This window comes from Callorhinchus milii, unplaced genomic scaffold, assembly GCF_018977255.1.
Source record: "Callorhinchus milii isolate IMCB2004 unplaced genomic scaffold, IMCB_Cmil_1.0 Scaffold8, whole genome shotgun sequence".
NCBI classification, from domain to species: Eukaryota; Metazoa; Chordata; class Chondrichthyes; order Chimaeriformes; family Callorhinchidae; genus Callorhinchus; species Callorhinchus milii.
In genome coordinates this window covers 18,490,742-18,506,439 of record NW_024704749.1, presented here as the reverse complement: position 1 = coordinate 18,506,439, position 15,698 = coordinate 18,490,742, and the positions used below count along the sequence as shown (strand labels likewise).

General features: G+C 45.8%; 1 protein-coding gene and 1 non-coding gene across 3 annotated transcripts in view; both read right to left on the bottom strand.

Annotated features, from left to right (window-relative positions):
• exd3 (exonuclease 3'-5' domain containing 3) overlaps positions 1-15,698 on the bottom strand; it is a 190,758-nt gene that overhangs the window by 16,795 nt on the left and 158,265 nt on the right. The window lies entirely within an intron of this gene.
• On the bottom strand, positions 3,732-3,806 carry trnap-ggg. The gene has a single exon. It is a non-coding gene; the product is annotated as a tRNA-Pro (tRNA).

Here is a 15,698-nt window from a genome sequence, read left to right as displayed (position 1 = left end):
CTGAACAGGCAGATGGGACCCGGGTTTAACAACTTATCCAAAGGGTGGCATCTCTGCCTCAGCACCACAGAGAGTATCAGCCTTGACCCACAACCTTTGACTTGCTGGGTTAACAGGAGCTGATAAAAATCCCTAACTCCAGTGACTTGCTCTTTTGTCAGCACTGCTCTGGAGTACTGTGGACCTGTCTGATTACTGCGACTTCCGCAGAGGATTCACCGGATTCTGAGATTCCATCGCCAAGCAAATCATTCTTGTAGACCTTATCCATTTAACTGATATTCTCACTGTTTGTTCTGCAATCTCATCACTTTGTATTATGTATAAAGATGGAATTTGCAAATTTGCAAACCTAATCCTCTAACCTATCTGAGCATTTTGTCAGTCTGTTTCTTGTGACTTATAGTTTGATATCATCAGTAATATGTTTGTCTATTACTGTTCCCACCACATAATTTATGCAGTGTAAAGAGTAGTTTGTTATACAAACTGGCATCATCTCTGAGACTGAATAGTGCAGTTGATTACACCCTGATGTTTCTACTCCAGAGATAGCTTTTTAATTTGTCCACGGCTGATAGGAGACCACTTCCCTTTCTGTTACCTGCAAAGGAATGGGCAGGGCAGTGTGGCCTCAGGTTCCAGTGAGTGGGATATCACAGCATGAACAGAGCCCATGATTTGGCACGAAATTGGCAATCTCTCTCCGTCACGGCACGTATTGCTAGAAAGCGAGGGAAAACGCAGAGCGGAGGGGTTGTCAGGCATTTACCAACTACCAACTGGGAAGAGATTGAGAGAAAAGGACCAGAGGCGCACACAGGCAGATGGAAGAAAAGACAATGGAATGGGCCTCAGTGGGACCTGGCGGCAATCCAACGTGTTATAAAGGCCGGGGGTGAGAGAGAATGAGAGTGCAATGGGGCTGGCAGAGTTTGGCATCGTCAAGCTCACTACAGACTGGCTCTGATCCAGCTTGCTCTAAGAGATGAGAAAGACAATGAGATGAGACCTGGCAGAGATGTGCTTGGGTTGGCATTGCGCCAGCTAACTGCTTAACACTGTAAAATATTTTGGGGGTATTTATTTACGTGGTGCAATGGCACGGAATCCGCGGAGCTCACGGGGTTAAACAGAATCAATAGTGTGGGTTTAGAGGCTCAGCAGAGAGAGATAGAGAGGACAGCTAGCACTTTGTAAAGCGCTGTACACACACGGCCACAGAGGTGATTTGTTAACAGATACAGTCCAAAGCTTTCTCTTGTCTCTGCCTCCAGTAATGTTCTGTCTATTCAATGTGTCAGAAACAGCTTTGGGAATTAACGGATCCCTGAATTACTGTGTGTCGAACCAGGCACATACACACACACACACACACACAGGAAAAAGCCTTCGCAACAATTGAGAGGAACAAAGCAACTTAACATTTGAACTGTCCTTTCCCATAGTTTAAGCCCCTTTTGTAGTTATGTGGCATTTCTCAAGCTGTGGGTGTGAATATAGATCCTGCTGTTGATCAGTAACCTCTGCCATTACTTCATCTCTGAACTCACAGGGATCTGCACATGAAACAATCCCCCTTTAACCCCAGGTTCCCTGTAAGAGAAAGGCTTAGAACTCAATGGGGTGGATTAGGCCTGAGGGCTTGGATTTTAGAACTAGTACTACATAACTGCACTGCCACAGAGGAGCCCTTTGATGCTGTACTGTAACACAGCTGTAAAGGAGAGATAAACTGCAAGGCAATTGCTTTCAATGCAAGTGCTCCATGGTTTCTCGTCACACTTGCTGTGTGCAATTGGCCGCTGGGTTTCGCCCACAAAATACACAGTCAATTCACTTTACAGTATATTCTGTGAAACTCTTTGAGGCGTCTCGACGATGCGACAGGCATCCGGTCATAAGGAGGAGGGCGGCAATGGCAGGAGCGAGTGAGGTTTGGGCTCGTTCTCAGTGGTTCCTTAAGAAGCACGTTTCTTTCCTAAGGTTATGAAATGCCTCTCCATTAGAGCGAGGGACACAGGTTGTCTGTTGTGCTCCAGGTCTCTCTCTCTCTCTCTGTTCTTGTAACTGATTTCCAGGAACACAATCAGAGATCCCTCTCCCAACCTCCAACATCGAGACTCAACAAGGCCCATCTGCCCGTCCAGATGGATGCTATTTGGACGCTAAATCTCACAACGCTATTTGAAAAGAGAGTTGATTTCCTCTCCCTGTCCCGGCCAACAATCCTCCAGATAAATCGGTCAATGGTTGCTGCGCTTGCCTGTGAATACACAATCACTTCACTTGAAGGGCGTTTCTCCTGGTGTTCTGGCCAACACTCCTCCCTATAAACTGCTTCTTTACTTCATGGCTGTTTGTAGGACTTTTGCAGGCTGTGTTCACCTATAAATCCAGTTCACTACATTCCCAGAAAAAGTCAATGAAGGCACTTTGAGACAAGTAGCCATAACAGTCAGTGTCTCAAACACAGGGGTTATTATTATGCTACTGTAAAGTATTTTGAGATGTTTTGATGCGAAAAACATTATTAAAATGCACATTTTCTGTCTATCAAGGTAGCTCTGGTAGTGATTTAGCCTCTAGGCTGTGTGTGTGTGTGTGCGTGTGTGTGTGCGTGTGACACCATCTGCCTTGTTATCCCAACTCACGTTTCCTCCTGTATGGATCATTTTCAGTGCTGTGTGACCTGTCCTTTTCGCCATTGCTGAACTGCTCCACTTGTCCCTCTTGCCTTCTGGCTCCGGGATTGGCACGATCCCAAAGGATCAAAGGACAAAGGTGAGTGGCGTCAGGGCCTGAGGAGTCCGGGAAAGATCCACTCGACTCAAGCGGAAACGTGTTTCTTGATCGGTTGTACACTGTCTCATTCAGTAACTGCTTATCAATTCGCATTCTGGCCCACAATCCCCCAAATAAAATCGATCATTCCCTTCATGGCTGTTTGCTGGGCATAAATTGGCTGCCAAGTACGCCTACAAAAATACAGTCATTACGTTTACTACAGTAAATGCTGTGAAGCTCTTTAGGACATTGCAACAACGTGGTAAGGTATTCCATTTAAGGACCATTATAGTAAAATATGTGGCCACTCAATCCACGACTGTTTGTGGGACACTGCTGTGCGCAATTGGCTGCCGCGTTTCGCCCACAAAATACACAGTCAATCCACTTTACAATATATTCTGTGAAGGGCTTTGACACGTCTCAACAACGTGATAAGGCGCTATATCAAATGCAATGATTATTTCTATTATCAATCACCCACTGCAAAGTAATTCGATTATTTCCAGACACAATACACAGCGAACAGAAACACCCTCTTCTCCCCACCCTGGTATATTACCAGGGACAGTGGGGGGTGGGAGATTTAACCTGACAGGCACTCTGAGACAGACCAGGCTAACAGTTCTTTGGCAAACAGGTGATGTGCTCAGAAGGAACTAATAATAATAAACCTTGCATTTGATATAGCGCCTTATCACGTCTTCGAGATGTTTCAAAGTGCTTCACAGAATATTCTGTCAAGTGAATTGACAGTATATTTGGTGGGCCATACACGGCAGCCAATTGCGCACAGCAGTATCCCACAAACAGTCGTGGATTGAGTGACCAATTTTTTTTGAAGGAATTATTACCCCCGGAAAAGCGATCCAGCAATCGACCTACCACCAGGTCCTACTGACTGCGAGGTTAACAGAGGTGTGTGGAGTAAGGAAACTTGCCAGTGTTTCTCCTCGACAGGAATCGAACCCAGGTCTCTCGCTTCCCAGGCGAGCGCTCTAACCACTGAGCCACAGGACTCCATCTGTACTAGCACTAGCATGTTTGTGAATGTGTGAGAATCCTTTCATTGCAACTACAGGTTTTGAAAATATTCCAATACCTGCTCAGGCTGATTCGTTGAGCTCCCATGTAATGACTTGCTTTACGTCAGTGTTCTACTCCAGCAGTCCTCAGCACAGTCATCCGTGAGAGAGGCAACAGGATGTGTTACTCACATATTGCTTACTTTCCCACTATTTTAACTGGCTCATGATCTGTTCTTTAACGATGGAATCTCTTCCCTTAGCCTCTGTTGGCTTCCGATTAAAAAAATGTCCCCACCTTCATAGCCCGGCAATCCCAGCTACTGCGCCATCTGCTCTGCTCACATCTAGTTTTTAACCTTTTTAATAAGGTTACCGGTTTGATCGCAAATGTTGCCTAAGTGATTCAAATCAGCTCACTCGCCAGAGTGTTCCTAGAGTGCCCGCATGACACAGGCAAAGACCTGTCCCACCAGGAAAGGGGGATGTCATAATAGGCAAAATTAAAACATCATAATTGAACACACTGCAGTCTGCGGACTGTCCTGTCTATTGCACACTTCAACCTACATGGTGTTCTGCCGATAGCACACTGTAACCCGTGGTGCTGTCTCGTCTATAACTGACAACTTGCATTTATATAGCGCCCCTCACGCAGGGTAACGTCCCAGAGCGCTCGACGGTGGCAGAGCACGACACTGAGCCTTAAGCACGGTCGAAGAGGAGAGTCTTCAGGGGCAAAGAGCGGGGCAAGGCAGAGCGATAGAGGGAGAGAGATCCAGAGTTTCGAGGCTATTAAGTACACAAACAATATCAGCTTGCAATTACAAAACATCCTACATGTACCGTATTGGTACGTGTGTTACGAGGATGGGGTTGGATGCTGAGCAAGGGAGTGGGGGGAAGGGGAAAGTATATACACACTGTAGACACTGCATGCTTTCCTGTATACAATCCTTGAATAATCCTGTATCCATGCTGAAAGGTACATAATAAACTGGCATTTATTGTTGGTCCATTTGCTGTTTTTCCCACGTCTCCGGTACTGTAGCTGGGAACAGTGAACATGCCAATATCCCATAATAAATACTCCTTGTTGAGAAATCACCAGGAATTCCCACAGTTTATCTTGCCAGGGCTAGTGAGGTGTGAATGATAAAGTTATCGCACCTTGCCAGCAGTGCTGGAGGCCTGGGAACCAGCAGTGATACAATCTCTCTCTTTTTGCAGTGCAGAAGGTGTTGCTCTCGAGCACCTAAAAGCTCTGCTGTTCAGTAACATAACAGAGATATAAGCCCAGCGCCAGCGAGCAAAACCTTACAACGTTGATACAAAATATATCCAAAATATTTTTTAAAAAGACAATAAGAAATTGGTCACTTCAATCCACGGCTGTTTGTGGGACGTTGCTGGGCCCAATTGGCTGCCGCGTTTCGCCCACAAATATGCAGTCAACTCACTTTACAGTATATTCTGTGAAGCGCTTTGAGACGTCGCGAAGACATGATAGGGCGCTTCATCAAATGCAAGGATTGTTATTATTATTAACGTGGGTTCAAGCCCAAAGTCAGGGCTTTGAGCTCAGTCTCGGTTGGTATTCCAGGCCAGTGCTGGGGTTTGCATTGCATTGTCGGAGGCGCTCACAACCTTCTTCACATTACCCACTCGCACCCCAACAGGCCCCCCCCCCCACCCCCCACTTCCCACCGCCCCCACCCGATCTGCACGGTCGAGTCTTTCACTATCCCATTTGGCCAAAGTACTGTGGGTCTGGCTGACACCCAGTGAATAGCATCCTTGTTCGATCAGCACCTTCAGGCCAGGAGGTGAGAAAACTGGGGAGAGGAAGCGAGGTTTATGACACGCGATTAACAGTCAGCCCAGCAGCTCTCACCTCCGACAATGTCGTTCCCACAGCACCAGGGCTCTATCAGCACCTTGCCACGGCCCTTGCCTGTTTCGTGACAGCCGCAGCAGTGGTGAGAATCTCGTGTTGCGTAGTGACTGGCAGTCAGTGCGTATCAAGGGCGGTTTATCCTCCATGCTCAATAATTCTAATGCTTACCCGAGATCGTTCCCACACAATGAGCTGCGGGCGTGTGAAAAAGGGAACTTGTTCCCAGTGCTATAAATAGAAATGACATTGAACGAGAATAAAGTATATTCTGCAAACTTGCTGATTCTGCTCAGAGATACCACTCCACAAGGTCCTGTCTACTTGTTCAAGTTAAAGATTCCACGGCACGATTTGAAAAGAGAAAGGAGTTTTTTCTCTCTCTCTCTCTCTCTCTCTCTCTCTCTCTCCCGGTGTCCTGGCCAACAATCACCTCAAGTCAAAATTTGAGGGGATTGTTTGCGGTCATTGCTGTGCGCAAACTGTTTCGCCTGCAAAATAGACAGCCGATCTACTTAACAGTGTATCCTGTGAAGCACTTTGAGACAGCTTGATGATGTGATTCAGCGCTACATCAGATGCAAGGATTATTATTATTATTACAACATCCCTCAGAGATACCACACTGTAACAACTTGCTCATAATCATCTTTCACGTAGTTAAGTCTCAGATTGCTATACAGGAGTATAGTTGGAGTTCAGGGATAGTTAATGCATAGTTAAGCATGTAATAAACCTTTCGTTGGAAAGGTTATCACATCCTTGAAACGTCTCAAAACACTGCACAGGACTCAATGTGAAGTGTATTTGGTAGACAAATGGGGCAGCCAATTTGTGCACAGAATATGTCCTACACACAGTAATGAAGGAAAGAAGGAATTTCCTATTTTTAAATGGGGGATTATTGATCAGGAGAAACTCCCTTCTCTTTTCAAATAGCACCATGGGATCTTTAACATCCACCTGAACAGGCACAGACGGGACCTTGGCTTAGCACCTCATCCGAAGGACATGTCTCACGATGCAGCGTGGGTGTCAGGGGAGCACTGCGATGAAGGGTCAACTTAGACCGTGCGTTCAAAGTCGCAAAGTGCCCTGATTTGCCAGTGCGCTTGCCACTGTGTGCCTCCACTTCAATCCATTCTGATTTAGAATCTAAATCTACAATCACATCAGTTTTAGGAACGAGTGCTGCTACTGAAGACTCAAGGGCATCGATCTCTTTCTCCTGCTGAGTTCTGGCTCTCATTATTTTTTTGAAGTTTTCAAAGAGTTAATAAAACCGAGACAAATGTTAGAACTAATAAACGGGGACTAATCTGCTGAAATCCGTACTTCCGTTCCCTGTAACTGGCCTGCTTTTATTAGATGTGCTTCAGCCGATGTTATCTGGCAGGCCTGGATTTGTAAGAGGCTCAGGGCTAAGAACTGTTTATTAACCCCAGGGCTGTGGATTCTCTGCCTGCCTGACCCATACCCACAGAAGCCAACAGAGTTACCATGTGGGAGTAGGCACAAGCAGAATTAACTCTTTCCGGCCTGGAAGCCAATACAGCATGTGAGTAATCTGAGACATGACAAGTGTAGGATGCTTGGAAGAACTTGGCAACTTTGGATCTGAGGTTCCCAAAGCTTTCCATTGTGACAGTGGTCTAATCCATACAGAATTAATGGTCCTCTCGCTTACTCTAACCAATACCCTTCAGGACTCCGTAAACAGAGAGAATCCATCCGTTGGATGTGATGTTCATTTTATGGTAAATGCTGTGAAATGCTCAGAGATATGGCGACATTTTGAAAAGGCGCAAATGTCAAATGCAAGGATTATCCAATAAGAAATAATATTAATAATAATAGCTTTTGGAAGCCCAAGTGCATAGTGCATTTTGGTGTTGCGGGGATATCTCAAAGTGCTTTACAGGATTTACTGTGAAGTGACTGTGTATTGAGTCTGACAGCACAGACGATTACGATAGAGCCGTTTACACTTGAAGCACTTTCACAATATTACGTTGCAATTACAGTGACACTGATGTTTCCCCTTAAGGCAGACAACCAAAGGCCCATTTCCTCTTAACAGGAATAAATAGCAGCTGTAAGGAATGTCTGTCTCATTAGCTGCCTCTCAGCGTTTCACCGTGAGCATTGTTTGGCATGTTCAGGTGCCGCGATGGTGTGAAAACCGACTCAATTACCCTCTTATTAAAGTAGTAAACTGGGAGACTTGTGAAAGAAGTTGAAAGGGACGGTTTGCTCTCACCTACTGATAAATTCCTGTCAGCACCGTCTGTCACAATCTTCCTGCTATCTACTAATTTTATATTGCAGGGGGAAATGGTGATGTTCCTTTACCTTTCTTTTTCAAGTTCTGTTTCCCTCTCCCAAGGAACGTGAGTCCACTTCAGTACATATGCAGCAATAAACACAATATACATATATATAATATATCAGGAGGATGTCCCATGCTCACAGTCTAGACTGACTAGTGACCATGTCATTAATTCCAATGAAGTGAACAGTGTTTAAAGTCAATGAGAGAGAGCAATAGCTCCTGAAACGCATCTCCCAGGACCTTCGAGCTTGGCCTCACATTCCAAGTGCTCTTGCCAACAAAACTCTGGGGGATTAGGTGAGCAGGGTGCATCGTTCCGGGAACACGGTACGCACTCCATACCAGACAAACAGAAACCAGACATAGGTGAAACTTTCAGTGATTGGTTTGGAGAGTCTTAAACGTAGTGATGGGTTTCTGTGTGTGTCCGTCACCCTTCCGACCAATGTTAATAATAATCCTTACATTTGGTTTAGCGCCTTTCACGTCAGGAGGCTGTCTGAAAGTGCTTCAAGCCTATACTGTAAAATGTGTATTATGTAGGTGTAGATGGCAGCCAATTCGCACACAACAACGTCTCACAAACAGCCATGAAGTGAATGATCAAGTTTATTTGCCTGGGTGGATGGAGGGGGAAGAATGGTAGGGTTGTTAACCAGGGCAATGTAGAGCAGCTTCTATATGTGGTTGACAGTCTAGACTTACACACATACTATGCAATGTGGATGTTGCTGCACAAGTGAAACAGCAATGTAGGTTACTTCTTTCTTAAGCAACTTACAGCAGTCCTTAAGAAGGGAATGTACCAGATAGATCATGTACCAGATTGTTTAATGTGTGTCGCCTGCTGATCAGCATGTAACCTAAATCGACAGGCCTTGTGTAAAATGGGGCTGTTCTGTGTAATCAGAGAGGTGGCTGAAGGAGATCCCATTAATTTGGAGCACTGTCTCCTTCCATTGTCCAAAGGGAGCTATAAACTCCCCTGGCATTGATTGGAGTACTAACATTTCCATGCTAACCTTTGACTTTGAGTGTGGGGAACCCTCGAACTCCGACCCCTGCCCTGCAATGTCCAGGCACACTCGCACTCCATTCACAGAAAGCAACTTCCCAGCCCGCTGGCCTGGGAAAGGGATCAGAGCTTAGAATGTCAAGCCAGGCCCCAGGGTCCTGGGAGTCGGGTTCTCAGGAGCTATTGTTCTATCCGTTAACTTCAAACACCGTTCACCTCACACGGTCACTGCTTCCGGTGATGAGGCCAATTTAGAATATTATCCAATAATGATCCTTGCATTTGCAGGTCTCCATTTACACGAGTTACTGTATGGTGTGGTGGCTCTGTACGTGTTGACTTACGTGGCAGCCAATTTGTGCACAGCAACAGTTCCACAAACAGAACCAATTTAGCTGCGGGTTTGTTGGCAGGATACCCAGAGAAACTTCCTTCTCTTTGCGAATAACGTCATGGGATCTTTAACATTCAGCTGAACACAGGCCATACCATTCAACCATCTCAAGCCGTTTCACAGGACTTATTGTTCAGAGTAGCGACTGCGTGAGTATAGGCGAAGACAGCAGCCACTTTGCACAGAGCAATCTTACACGTGTCGGAGGTGATTGTAATTGGAGGATTAGAATTGCTGGACAGGACACCGGGAGAAAGTCCCTTCTCTTTTAGAACAGTGCCGTGAGATTTTTAACGTCCACCTGAACAGGCAGACAGGAGCTCGCTTGATCCCGGGCTTCAACAATGCAGTGCTCCCCTCAGTGTGGAGGGAAGGAGAGAGGTGGAGGGAAAGAGCCTCAAAATTTATAATAATAATCAAATAACTTACATTTGATGTAGTACCTTATACTCGGTCAAAATCTCCCATGGATTGCTGTGAAGTGTAAATGGAAACAGGCCCCCTCCTGCCCCTCACCCCAACCCCACCCCCAAACAAATAGCTCCACAACAGAGAACATGCTGAGCACGACCGCAACCGCAACTCGTATCTCCCCAACAGCATGAAGAGAGCGCTGGCAAGCTGCTGCTGATCCCAAACATCCTCTGAAAGGCTTCCAGCTAAAACAGCTGGTTCTTAATGATTACATTTAGAGGCCGGCTGATTAGACGTACACTCCAAATACTGCAGGACCCACTTTCAAACTGCAACAAAGAAGAACTTAATAGCGATTTAGTGGAGGCTGCCAAAGCCTTCGTACCCAACGCCTTGTATCATAAGTGAGTATAACATTACACATACCCTGTGTACACAGTGGGCACCAGATTTCCGTTGCCTGAATTATGCCTTTTGGCTGTTGGATGGAGGACAATTCACCTCTTGGCTGTTCGTGAGACGTTGCGGTGCGCAGATTGACTGCTACGTTCATCTACAAACGCGCAGTCGCTACGCTCCACAGCAATTCCCTTTGGTTTGAGACGGTTCGACACTGGATCAGCTGGGAGGATTATTACAAGTATGTTCATAGTGGCTAATCGCGCCGAAACATCTCAAGATGCTTCGCGTAATTATTGTCAGGTTGCTGTGACTGTTTTTTGTGGGCAAATGTGGCATCCAATTGTGCCAAGCAGGTTTCACTGAGAGCCAAGATGTGAATGGCCAATTAATCTGGAGGTTTTTTGGCCCGACAAGCATCGCTCAATTGGATCTAGCAAAAGAGATTAGAATAATCATCCTTACACTTGATACAGAACCTTTAACGTTACAAGTTCTCATGGTGTCAACATTTCTGCCTTTACACAAGTTACTGTGTGGAGCTTGTACGCGTTGGCTAATGTGGCAGCCAATTTGTGCACAGCAACGTCCCACAAACAGACATGACCAGTTTAGCTGTGGGTTTGTTGGCCAGGAAACCGAGAGAAACTTCCTTCTGTTTTCGAATAGTGTCATGGGATCTTTAACATTCAACTGAACAGCAGACAATAATAATAATCACTGCATTTGATATAATGCCGTATCACATTGAGACGTCTCAAAGTGCTTCACAGAACATACTGTAAAACGAATTAACTATATTTTGTGCATGAATTGCGGCAGCCAAATGCGCACAGCAGTGTCCCGCAAACAGTCGTGGATTAAGTGACCAAATTTTCATTTTTTAAGGGATTATTACACACGGAAAGTGATCAGCCAATCACCTAACAACTGAGTTCCTACTCACTGCTAGGTAAAGTGTGTGGAGCAAGGAAACTTGCCTAAGGTTTCACCTTGTCCAGGAATCGAATACGAGTCCTCTCGCTTGCGAGGTGAACACGCTAACCAATACTCTACAGGCCACCACAAGAGAACTTGGAGGGAATCAAATTCAGTCAAAGGCTTGTGAGAACACATCAAGACTTGAGTGATCTTGTCTCAGTCACCTTTCTCCTTGAGCTCCTACAGATCGGAACACTTAAGGTAGATAACAGCAATATCCTTTTACACGATAGGGGCTGCGCTGTTCATAACAGTTTCAATGTGATAATTATCAACATTAATATCTCTGCACTAGCTGCCATATGGATATTTTTACTCAAATGCAAATGAAGTGAATCTGCAGGACCAGTGAGAGCGAAGGGTTCTTCTGCCCTTTCACCTCTGGGATCTGTTTTTTAACCCAACGCAGACAGATGGCTAAGATGTGTTTGAAGTCAAATTTGCTTTGCAGTCTCGCCCAAGTGCTAATGGCACAGAGACCACAGGATAAAACCGCCATAAGTCAGCACTAATGAGACTATTGATAGAAGCGGTGTGGGAAAGAGAAAGGTCGTACAGGTGCAGTACAATATGTGCCAGGGACTACCATCCACTGGAGTCATCGATAACCGAGCCTGAAGGATTTGACTTCTGACTCTCAGCTATCAATGATGGTTGGCTCGTGCTACAATGTGGCTCTGTTAGAATGTGCTCCAGTTGGGTTTGGGTTCACTTAGAGTGAGCAGTCCATGGGACACCAAGGCTTTTTGACCAGCTGGCTTTTGCTGACATCATCACTGAGATGTCAGCCTGGCTCAGTCTCAAATAACCTCGGAGTCAGAAAGTTGTGGGTTCAAGCCTGATCAAGACGTTAAAGATCCTGTCGCACTATTCGAAAAAGAAGGGAGTTTCTTCCCGTATCCTGGCCAACAATTCTCCAGACAGAATTGATCATCTGTTTCACAGCTCTTTTAGAACCACGCAAACACCAGTTTTTTCCAAACCAGGACAAGATGGAAGAAGTTTCCACAATTTGCAGAATCTCCAATTTTAAGGCAATTAAAAAGGATCCAAGTGTTTCTAAAATCACTTATTTATAATTCCGCACAAGGCAATATCGTGTCCAATTGGTTTACATTCCTGGAATGCACTGCTGCAAGATACTGATGTAGGACATAGCTAATTCACTTAGCCGGCTAGAATTACAGCCAGCTAAGCGAAAGTTTAAGGGCAAGTTCTCTCTCTCATGGTCAATGCTGGGTGCTCAGAGCCGCTCAACTCTGAATTTTGGAACGCACTTTCTATTGCAGGCAAAGGGAAATTTTCATACATGTGTAAAACTCTCAATTCCTGCTATTTGATTTGGATTCTCTTAAGCGCGGTGATGGGTTTCCACGTATGTCAGTCATTCGTCTGACCCAATAGAAATCGTTAGCATTTCTCCCTGTAGTGTGACACCTTCCTGATGTGAACTAAGTGCTCAGTCTTTACAGGATGCCTATCATAGTTTATAAAAACACTCCAGGCCACAAAATTCTACTGTGCTTTAGATTATTTTTTCTTCAAATTTAAGATCGCCCTGAATTGTGGAGAATTCTTGTGTTCGATATTGACGTGGAAGCTGGCAGCTCAAGTTAAAGCTGAATTTCATAAATTTTCCACGATTCTGCAAAAAGGTTTTGCAGGCTAAGACGAGGCAGAATTTCAGACCTTCAGTCTGTGCTGATGCAACCAACCATGAATGGCATAGTACAAGCCTGTAATTTTAGTTCAGATGTGTTGATCGCACCTGAATTGGATCTGTCTGGTGGTTACACTAACCTCTGGTCTGCAAGTAGCTGAGTGGCGGGCAGGATCGGATTACTATCCCGGAGGGCAGGCCCAGCCTGGGAGTTTCTTAAGCTGTTGCACTGTGGAATTCCAGTCCATTCGCCCCGCGATGGTGAGACTGAACAAGAGAGCGGCTCATACCAAATCCACCCTCCATTGGCTTCTCCAGCCTTCACATATTTTAACCCTTTGTACCAGCACAGACATAAGAACATCAGAATTTGCTACGTGAAAAAAGACCAAGGTCCATCTAGTTCGCCTTCCACCATCCTGGCCGTCGCTTAACTAAATACTGTAACCTGAGATATTATTTTCTAGCGGAAATCTATCTCATTTGTTCTTGAAATAAATGACCTTTTCTGCTTCCACCGTCTACCCTCGGGAGCCTGTTCCATAAGTTTACTACTCGCTCGCCGAAGTAAGTGTTTCCGCCAATTTGGTCTGAATTTACCCCCTTTCAATCTCAGGCCGTGTCCTCTGGTGAGCCCACAGGGTGAGCTGGGGGTAACTTCTGCAGTTTGATCGGAAAAAAAACAGCTTTCTGTTGCTTGTCCTGCTAGGACCCTGCCCAGGGCTTTGGCTTGCAGGAGCTTAACAGGTATTGAGCGTGGGTAGAAACCCTGCCACCAGTGACTGGTCAGCTGCTTCAAGTCCTGCTGACCGGCCAGGTGGACTGGACCATAATCAACGGCGGCGTGGAGTATTGCAGAGGTCAGGAACCAGACTAGCAACATCTCTGATAATACAGCTCTTCCCCAGCACCGCACTGGAGTTTCAACCTAGACTATCCGTTCCTAGTTCTGATGTTGGGCTTGAACCGTTTATCTTCTGACTCAGATGCAAGAGTGCTCTGGTAGCAACAGCAACATTAAGATTTGTGGCAGATGAACCAATGGGACTATAACTTTCCTACACAACAGACTGAAGAGTACTATATTCCAGAGACCAGACCGAGGGGACTTGGGATAAATGGGGATAGAATTCCGTAAAGTCCGACTCCAGACCTTCCCCCTGCACACTATGGGTGGCCAGACATTTACATTTTATTGTGCTCTACGACAATCTATTTCACACACACTGAGAGCTTGCTTCCTTTCAGCTCTTTTCGCTCTTGAGCCGAAACAACAGAATACAACCCACGATTATTATGCAAAGAGATAGTGGGACAGGATGCCGAGTTGCCTTGAATTGAGAGTGATCGCTGCACACAGGGCTTCAACGGCATATGCGGGTAGAAAGGCTGAGCTACTGGAACAATGTGCATTTGGTAACTAAACCTAGTCCACTCCATCCCGGCAGTGTTGCTGGGTATCTGCTGTGGGTCTCTTTGTTGCTTACAGAGAACAATTTACCCACTTTCCCCTACGTCCCAAGCCGTGTGCTGACTTAGAGGGCCAGGAAGAGCAGACTGCTAATATCAGACTAAATAGAGGTGTCGCTGTTAATATCAGACTATACGAAAGTGTCACTGCTAAAATCTGAAAGGCACCCACCCTGTCTCAGTGTAACATTGAGTCCGGTTAGAAGGGTGAGGACAATCTCCCACACGGATTTCCCTGGTTTCTCCAGTGCCGGATGACAATTGCAATCGTTCTTCTTGTGACATTGTTTGATGGTGTAATTACCCACACAGCGTGGGAACTTGTAACATTCGCTGCACTAATGATGGAGCCTGTACTGCAAGGGGGTGTAAAAATGCATTGAGTAACTAAGCCTAAGTGAAGTTCAGCAAGTGTTTCCGCTTCTATAACAGATGCTAACTGTTTCTGGTTATGCAGTGGATCCATTTATCCTGGATCTAGTCATATTCACAGAACCATGGAAATTTATGGCACAGAAGAAGGCCACTTGGTCCACTATACCTGTCCTGGCTATCTATTAATCCTGGTCTTTTCTCAAATATTTTTCAGATATTTATCTGATTCCTTCACGGAAAAGATCCACATCATCCAGCATTCTCTCCCGCACCAGGATCCGTTCGCCCAACACCCCCACCCTCCACTGGCTCTCTCTTTCCCAGAGAACTGACTTTCAGACCTCATTCTTACCTTCAAATCCACCTATGCCCCACTCAATCCTCCACATCTCTCACCCCACCATTGGAGGGCGAGCTTTCAGCTGCTTTACCCTCATTCTCTGAAACCCTCTCCCTCTCTGGTCATCTTCCTTCCTCCAATCTGCTACCCTGCTCTGGCTCACACTACATCTATGTGAAGTGCTTTGAATTGTTTCCCTACGTGAAAGGCAAATGCTCTGGATTTCAACAGCTCAAAGGGTACAATTGCTGTGAATAATGTAGTCTGCGTAGGCAGTGTTACCGCAAAGCTCCTTGCATTTGATATCGTGCCTTTCACACCAGGAGGACATCTCAAAGCACTTCACAGAATTTACTGCAAAGTGTAGTGACTTGCATTTTGAATACAAATACTACCGTTAACCCCGCTCGACTGGCTCTGGCCTCCTGCTTGTGCCTCATGCCCTCCATTCCACCATCAGTAGCCGTGCTTTCAGTCACCACGCCCCGAAACTCTTGAACTCTCTCCCTCAATTCCCCCTCCTTCCCCATCTTCAGGTCGCGCCTGAAGACCTTCCTCTTCAAAAGTGCCTACGGTCACCTTCCCCCCTCCCCCCGGCTCAGTGTCGTGCTC